A 9,695-nucleotide genomic window follows, 5' to 3' on the forward strand; every position below is an offset into this window, starting at 1 on the left:
TCAGCTCAATGTGCAGTATGTCACTGCATATTTGTAGGGCGGGCAGACAACATTGCGTCAGCTGAAGGCCCATGTTAGTATAACACGTCCCTGCATTGGGACACCATTAACATACTGTAGATTGGAAAGGACATCATTGTGTTACCCATGTATGCATGTCATTCAACATGTCAGCAGAAGACATGTCATACTACATGTGATTGGCAAGGTCATACGCCACACATCAGGCCTGTGTACTGTAAACCTGTGCTGGTCTGTGGCACCATTGCAAAGTAGGGACAGCCATGTCAAACATGTGTGTACAGCCACATGCGCAATGTCTGTAGACTCAGCTAAGGGTAGGTGGTATAATGTTGAACAGACATGCACTGCTTTGGGGGGAGATATGCAAGCTAGGGCTCAGGCAAACATAGTATTCAGTTGACATACCCTTCTGCTCATGTCCTCACACATAGGGGTGGTGGCCAACACAAAGCATCAGTGGCAGATGTACAAAGGTCAGCAATGGTCTGTTAAAATGTGGTGTATGTTGCACACACCATGGCAGTGCAGTGCAATGGTGCAAAGTGCATGCATTGTGTCGCAGGTATGGTGCATAGGCTACTAACGCAAATGGTGCAATACAGGTATGTATGCTAACCACCACTATAATTTTGTAAGGTGCATGCCGTTTGCTATAACACATGCATGCTGTTGTGTGCAACTCAGGGATGTATGATAACTACCACTATAATTGTCTAAGCTGAATGCCATCTGCCATATCACCTGCATGTAGCCTGTGTGTGTGTGTGTGTGTGTGTGTGTGTGTGTGTGTGTGTGTGTGTGTGTGTGTGTGTGTGTGTGTGTGTGTGTGTGTGTGTGTGTGTGTCTGTGTGGTATAACTTGTAATGTACAGTTCTTGTCTTCCCCTCACAGGTGTTGATGTAGGTGCATTGCCCCCCTGCGGTCCACCTGATGTTAGTGACCCCACAGACTCTAGCAGTGATGATGATAGTATGATTGAGGCACAGGCAGGGTTGTCTGTGGCTGAATCTGTGCCATTGGTTGCCATTCCACCTGTATCCCCCTCATCCTCGCACACAGTTCCCCTGCCTACACATACCCCATCACCACTGGCCATAGAGGAAGGACAGTTGGCGGGTGGTAGCATGGAACAGGGAAGTGTGGAGACTATGGAAGGTGTGCCTGCACACCATGATCCGAGTCAACTGACTGGTGATGTCCCACACAAGCATGTGCTCAGTGCTGCTCGTAGGAGGACCACTGGCCAACATGCCCCTGCGAGACAAAGCACATCAGCTGGAGTCACCAGATGCATGTTTTGGGCTGTAATGGAGGGACAGGCACATGCTAAATGACACAACAGAGAAGGTCTGAGGCTTCAGAGGGCTGCTGTCCATTCATTAACTGACAACATCCAGGCAATTGCAAATGCTCACCATCATCTTGCAGATGTTTTGGATAGACAATTGGGTGACATGGTGGGAGTCCTTGACCATGGCATGTCAATCCTCGAGCGTGGAAGGTCTGTGCTGGAACATCTGGTGGGAGTGAGGCATCAGGCACGTGGATGTAGGTCAGCTACATCACTTGTTGAAGATCTACTTGAACAGTCTACTGCACATGCCCGCTCCCATAGTGGCAGTAGCAACAGCAGTGCAGCTGGTGCTGTGCAATCCACACCAGGACAGAGCAGACCACGTGCACATGGTCCTGGATGGTCCCAAAAAGGACACAATTCCAGTGGACATGTGTCATCAGACAGTACCCAATCTGGACCTCTGCCTGGTAGTGCCCATGCAACCCCTGGCAGGTGCAGGTCATGTGGCCGTGGCTGGACACCATGAGCTGTTAAACCTGCCTTGTACAGTCTCCAGCTGTCAATAATACCCCTGTGTAGGCCAGCCACATGCCAGACCTGTGTACATGCATACACACACACACACCAGAAACAAATGTAGGGCACCTCAACACACACACACGCATAACATCCACAGACACCTAATGATATTACAGGCCCTAACACACACACATGATGTTATCCAATGGTGCAGCCTAGGCCTCTGGCAAACATTATCACCCTGTGCATATGATGATGCCTGTGCCTCATCCCTGTCATCCACACCATCGGTGCAGGGACATGCTCATATGGTCTGATGCACAGGGTGAACATACTAGGTAGACAATTGTAGATTAATATTGTTGAGTAGTGTTGACAGGCAGCAGACATACCATGTATTACAGTTTTAGAATGCATGTTGTACATTTGACAGTATGTATCATGTGTAACAACACTAAAAGCATGTTGATCTTGATGTTCTGCCTTACTCTTTCAGGTGTAGTTGCATGTGCCGGGGGATGACAGTGTTTACGGTTAGTGTCCCATATGTACAAGTTGACTACTCACAGGTCTATATGACAATACCTGCATGCACTTTGTAGCTTCCACATTACAGTTATAATCTTTTTTATTTTATTTATTTTATTTTACATTTGTTAACCGGGCTAGTCTAGCTGGATATATGTCCATTTTCAGTAGAGGCCCGAGGAGAAAAGCTCCACACATACTAAATTTCAACGGGACAATTTACAGAAAAAATAATTAAGTACAAAATGAATATACATTTAGTAACATGAAACAAACAAAAAAAATATATACACGAAATACCTAAGGAACATACTATAAAATAGTTGTTTAGTAAAACAAACATGTTTCAATTATGTTTACTGTTCTAATGATCCAAGAGCATGATAGCTGTGCACTAAGCTACTGTGTTCAGAGCTGTCACATCCATAGTGGGTGACATCACAGGTATAATTACCTAGAGTGGGGAGGAGGTAAAAGAGTGGTATAGTGAATGACAAGGGTAAAGTCCAGTGGAAATAGTGTCTTCTCATTGGGAAGCAGTAAAACCCACTGCCATGACAGCAGGGAAACACAGACACACCCACACACTCAGGGATTCATAGACACAGTAACACACACTCTGACACACACACACACATTTGCCAGTGTTCGGATGAGAACCCCTGCCTGTGCATATCATCATTATAGTACTACGCAATTACAAGACACTCCACAGAGATTACACATGTACAGGTAGTTGGACTGGCCTAAGATCGAGGACATCGACAGGGATACTACAGTGCAGTGAGTGTATGTGGGGAGGGGGATTCATCAGTAGGCTATGTAACAACAAGTCGCACCCCAGGGTGTACATGTTAACAGGTGGTTAGAATGCCCGTCTAAGATTGATGACATCAACAGGGATATTAGATTGCATTGAGTGGATGGGGGGAGGGGGCATTAACATTTCAATATGGTAAAATACAGCCTCACTCCAGGGACCGGACAGCCATACACGGACAGCCATACATACACACACACACACACACACACACACACACACACACACACACACACACACTGTGGCATTCATGGAGATATACACTTATGTCACACACATACAGACACTTGACATGTGTGAGGTTCAACCACCTGCCCATGCCTTTCTTTCTACACTTCACTCTGTACTGATGTCACCAACAGTGTTCAGGAGAGTGAAAACATGTGGGATGTATTCCCAACCATATGTGGCATATATGGACATAGACACATCCACACGTGCGAGTACTGTGAATCAAACACCTATCTCATGATAGGTATTATAGAAGTACAGCACTATCACATTCGCTACAAAGCTTACTGACTCTTTCCTTTGCCAACTGTGCTGATATATGCACAATAAATGCACAGGGGAGGTATTACTGTTACAGGTGTCAAGAGGTTTGCCTTCAGTGTCACCCTTACTGCATTCTACATTGTCTGTCATCCACTTCAATTAACAAAACCAGACCTTAGTAGTTACACAGGTTATTGTAGGAATGGTTGTAACACACCAGTGAGCTGTCCTCAGTAATCATTCATCTGCAAAATAGCCCCACCCTTAGTAGTCAGGTCCAAACATCTGTCCATACCTCATGTACAGCTTACTGTACTTTGAGCATATCACCATATACAGTTGGCAATGTTGAGGCTGTATTGCAACAACATGATGTAATAAGACAACAGTCACCTTCAAACATCAGACACTGCACACGCATGGAATCTAAACAAACATCAATACATATACACATATGCAGTCTACATCAGTAAGTGCACTAGCAGGTCAAGAGGATACATTCCACACCTTCCCCACGTCATGTGTGAAACATAGCCGAGCATTTCACCATAATGGATGTTTTTATTCATGTACTGGTAGGACACAACCACCTTCACTAAGTAGCCAAGTTACATATATGACAACACATATCAGCAAGACACACACAACATTATTCCATGTCATGCTCCTACAAACTGTTACTTTACAGTGTCATGGTGAAGTCAGGGCACTGTAATAGTCAACAGTGAGCACATCATATCTGCCACATACACCTCATGTTTACTGGAAGAGTGCCAGCAATGTGCTCTGTTAGAGCTAGGCAGTACACTCATTCAAGCATGTGCGAGGTCTGCGGCTTGTAAACATCTCACCCCAGCACATACTGCCTATTGTGGTACATACATTCTATGGGAATTCTATTAAATGATGCAAAAGCATTCAAAGTGATTAACCATAGTGATGTTAAAAAATGTATTAGTACAATTAATATGGTTATATATGAACTGCAATTACAAGAAGATATAGATATAGACCTCTTTAACTTTCTTACAGTACCATGTCCCCTTATACCAAGATTATATGGAGTTCCAAAAATACACAAATCCACCATAGATCCACCCATGAGACCTATAGTCTCAGGTGGAGGATGGATTATTGAACCCATATCCATTTATTTACAACAACAATTATATCCCCATATGAAGGGTTGTAGTACTGTGTTAAAGGATACTACTGATTTTCTAATAAAGCTAAAACAATGGCAACAGTTATCGAGAACAAAAATAACATCATATGACAATGTTATACTAGCAACGTTGGACATTACTTCTCTCTTTACAGTAATACCCAATGATTTTGGCATTAACTGTATAAGAGAATTTTTAAACTTCTTATACAACACGTAAAGTAGAAACTATTTGTGCATTGTTAGATTTAGTTTTAACTAATAATATATTTTTGTTTGACCAACAAATATATCTGCAAATATCGGGTGTAGCTATGGGTACTTCCATAGCAAACACCTATGCTAACCTGGTATTATATGTCTGGGAGCAGAAATTCATATTAAATAAAGACAATAATTTTGCAAATAATATAGCATTTTACCAGAGATTTGTAGATGATTGTTTTTTATTGTGGAATGGGACTGAGCTTCAGTTAAGGTCTTTCTTATTGTATTTGAATGAAAGTACTAATTTTTTAAAGTTTAAAATGGAAGTTTCTAAGGACAAGATAGTGTTTTTAGATTTATTGTTGAATAAAACTACAGATTCCTTTGAAACTAGTATACATCAAAAAGAAGTACACTCAGGACGATATTTGAATTCTGGTAGTATGCATGCTCCCCATGTATTTAAGAGTATAGTAGGATCACAGTTGGGCAGTGTTAGTAAATTGAACACTAATGAAGTTATGCTTAACAAACAACTTGAAACTACAGTACAGGAATTGCTTTCCAGTGGCTATAATAGTAGATTAGTTTTGGAACATAAGAATAAAACCATAGCCCTAAGGAATACTACTCTTAAACCTACATATACTGAAGGTATTACAATGGGTGAAGCAAGGGAACCTGATAAGAAAGTTAGATTTGTTACTTCCTTTAACTCTAACACACATTTAATACAACGAGTTATAGAAAAAAACTGGCTTATATTGATGGCATGTATGGAAGTAAGGAAAATATTAGATGACAAACCATATTTTTCCTTTAGAAATATGAGAACATTGAAGCAACAATTGTGTTATAAGGATTTTTACACACTGAGAGCGAGTAATAACACCAAGCCAGGAACATACAAATGTTATAATTGTACATGCTGTACAGATATCCATGAAGGAAATAGTCATTCATTTAAACATCCTGTTACTAAGAGAGTATGTAAGTTTAATGTTAAAGCTACTTGTAATACTACCTCGGTAATATATATGGCGACATGCTCCGAGTGTTCGTAATTCTATATAGGCAAAACGATAAGAAAGCTAAAAAATAGAATAATTGAACACAAGTCAGAGATCAATAGGGCCGTAAGAACTAATTCTCTGTATAAGCATATACAGGAACATGGAGTTAACCATAGATTTACATTTCGTGTTATACATATAGTTGAGACAACACCAAGAGGGGGTGATATAAATAACAAATTAGAGTTGAAAGAATATGAATGGATACTTAGGTTACAGGCAGATAAACCACCAGGAATAAATGATGTTGTAACATTAAAACCTGTTTTAAAGTTTTTACAACAAACTAAATTAAAGTGAGAAGTACTATGTTTCATTAAATATGTCATGTGACTACTTGGCTGCAAGTCATGTGATATTGACCCATACTATATAAACATTTTGTTCTTAACTGTTGAAATGTATGCACTGAAGAAGGGTTTTACCTGAAAGCTTTGCCGTGTTTTGTATTTTATTTTATATAAAGAGTTTATCTTCCAGCGTCTGCGTAATTTTTGACTGTTGCCTTCTATTTCTACAGAGGTTCAACCACCTGCCCATGCCTTTCTTTCTACACTTCACTCTGTACTGATGTCACCAACAGTGTTCAGGAGGGTGAAAACATGTGGGATGTATTCCCAATCATATGTGGCATATATGGACATAGACACACCCACACGTGCGAGTACTGTGAATCAAACACCTATCTCATGATAGGTATTATAGAAGTACAGCACTATCACATTCGCTACAAAGCTTACTGACTCTTTCCTTTGCCAACTGTGCTGATATATGCACAATAAATGCACAGGGGAGGTATTACTGTTACAGGTGTCAAGAGGTTTGCCTTCAGTGTCACCCTTACTGCATTCTACATTGTCTGTCATCCACTTCAATTAACAAAACCAGACCTTAGCAGTTACACAGGTTATTGTAGGAATGGTTGTAACACACCAGTGAGCTGTCCTCAGTAATCATTCATCTGCAAAATAGCCCCACCCTTAGTAGTCAGGTCCAAACATCTGTCCATACCTCATGTACAGCTTACTGTACTTTGAGCATATCACCATATACAGTTGGCGATGTTGAGGCTGTATTGCAACAACATGATGTAATAAGACAACAGTCACCTTCAAACATCAGACACTGCACACGCATGGAATCTAAACAAACATCAATACATATACACATATGCAGTCTACATCAGTAAGTGCACTAGCAGGTCAAGAGGATACATTCCACACCTTCCCCACGTCATGTTTGAAACATAGCCGAGCATTGCACCATAATGGATGTTTTTATTCATGTACTGGTAGGACACAACCACCTTCACTAAGTAGCCAAGTTACATATATGACAACACATATCAGCAAGACACACACAACATTATTCCATGTCATGCTCCTACAAACTGTTGCTTTACAGTGTCATGGTGAAGTCAGGGCACTGTAATAGTCAACAGTGAGCACATCATATCTGCCACATACACCTCATGTTTACTGGAAGAGTGCCAGCAATGTGCTCTGTTAGAGCTAGGCAGTACACTCATTCAAGCATGTGCGAGGTCTGCGGCTTGTAAACATCCCACTCCAGCACATACTGCCTATTGTGGTACTAAGGCTAATGTCCAGACAGCACACAGCATGCATGGCTTGTAATTGTTGACATGGGGTATATGTAGGAGCTGTGGGCACACTTGGCTGTACATGTCATGAACATATCACTTCTGACTACTCAGGAACATACAGAGCAGAGCTGGATTTCCCAGAGTCTGTCAATACAGGCCTTGTGTAAGTCCTATGATCCTGTTATTTGGGTATGTTTGTAGGCATTGCATTAGGTGGACATGTCTAATGGCATGCATGCCACGTGGGTTGTTGTATGATATGATAGGTGTCATGGGTGACCAGTAGAGAAGGAATATTACCACGGTTAACATAGATATCAAACCTTATGTACTGTTAGCATGCTATCTGCCATGTGCATGTGTGTAATGACTATTGCCACCTGTATGTATAAAGGATAATGAAAGCTATGGTAATGTCATTTATGTTGTATGACTGTGGGATGTACATATCCAGGGCAGGTACAGTTAGGTCATATCCAACCATGAGGGAGTTGTTTACTGGTGTACAGCAACAATCAACTGTGTTAATGCTGACAGCATCTGAGGGACCCTGGTATGTGTACAACTGAGCTGGTTACAAACAGTGGTATTATTGTATTGCATAACACATTATGCAGCTGTGTCTGTACATGGGTACTTTGCACAGTTGATGTAGGCCTAGGTACTGTCCACCAATCAAAGTTATCTGGTGGTCTACCATACTCTGTCATACCACATATGGATGTGTGCTGGTAGTCTGGGGATAAGGTGGTGGATGTATATGGGGATACAACCTAGAATGCAGCGTTTGCCACTGTCACCTGTACCTGACTCATCTGTGATGAGTTATGTTGGAGTAGTGGTCTTTACATGTGAGTAGCCTTTATGAATATGTGGACACCACCAACTGGAATGGTCCATACCAGTGTTATGGCCCACATGTATGGATCTGAGTTATATGGTGATAGTGCAATTGTGCACTACAGGGCCTTTAAAGCAGGTGTTCCTCACTGCACAGATGTCAGTATTCCCCATTATAGGTTCTACATTGAACAAATGGATTACTAAAGCCACACATCTAGCACTGGCTAGCATAAACATCCAATGCAATTGTCTTGTAGGTGTCAGGGTGTTACTTCTGTGTGTAGGACATTTGCCTTGGAATGCGACTATATGGGTAAATGTGACCTAGGTATTATCAACACTCACTTGAAACATGGATGCATGTGCTCTGTGTTGAAGGCTTGTCATTCAGTCATGACAGCCCGGAATGGAAGACACTGGACAACCTCATAATAACAACAGGACATTGGCTCATTGCTTTGGTCTAGCAGTTGCCACTTGTACCATGACATCACTGCGAGTGGCAGTAATGTGCTTGGTAGCAAATGCCACATGTAAGGTGACAGACAGCAGCAGAAATTGTGTATTTAACCAATGTGACATATACATAGGGTAGCAGTCCTGCTAATTATGACAACTACTAACACAGCCGGGAGAGGTCATCTTGACACCTGCACCTCAGTTCCATTACACAATGTGGCTCACACATTATACTTGCACATGGCACTGTTCCAAGTATAATGCCACTGTCCACAACCTACTATCAATGTATGCCTTTCAGGGCAGTAAGGTGTGTGACACATGCTGTATGTAGCATCCGCCTGTGTGTCCCAGTTAACCTATTGTCCATCACGTCCAGACATGCATGTTTGTGTATACTTAACATATATATGTCAGTACTTCATGTACATGTATGCATGCGTATCACACAGTACAGACACAGATATACCATTTACGGGCCACATACAGGTATCAGGTAGTAAACCAGTATGATGTGCATATATATGCTGACAGGTAAGATGTACATAGCCGTAAACATGTGTGTTTACAATAGGAGTCTATTACAATGTGTTCTGTATATGTAAGTGTATGAGCATGCACACTGTGGCCTTCTGTGGTTAGAATCGAAGTGCATCCCA

The sequence above is a fragment of the Protopterus annectens genome, chromosome 1.part1, assembly GCF_019279795.1.
Source record: "Protopterus annectens isolate FY-2018-M chromosome 1.part1, PAN1.0, whole genome shotgun sequence".
NCBI classification, from domain to species: domain Eukaryota; kingdom Metazoa; phylum Chordata; order Ceratodontiformes; family Protopteridae; genus Protopterus; species Protopterus annectens.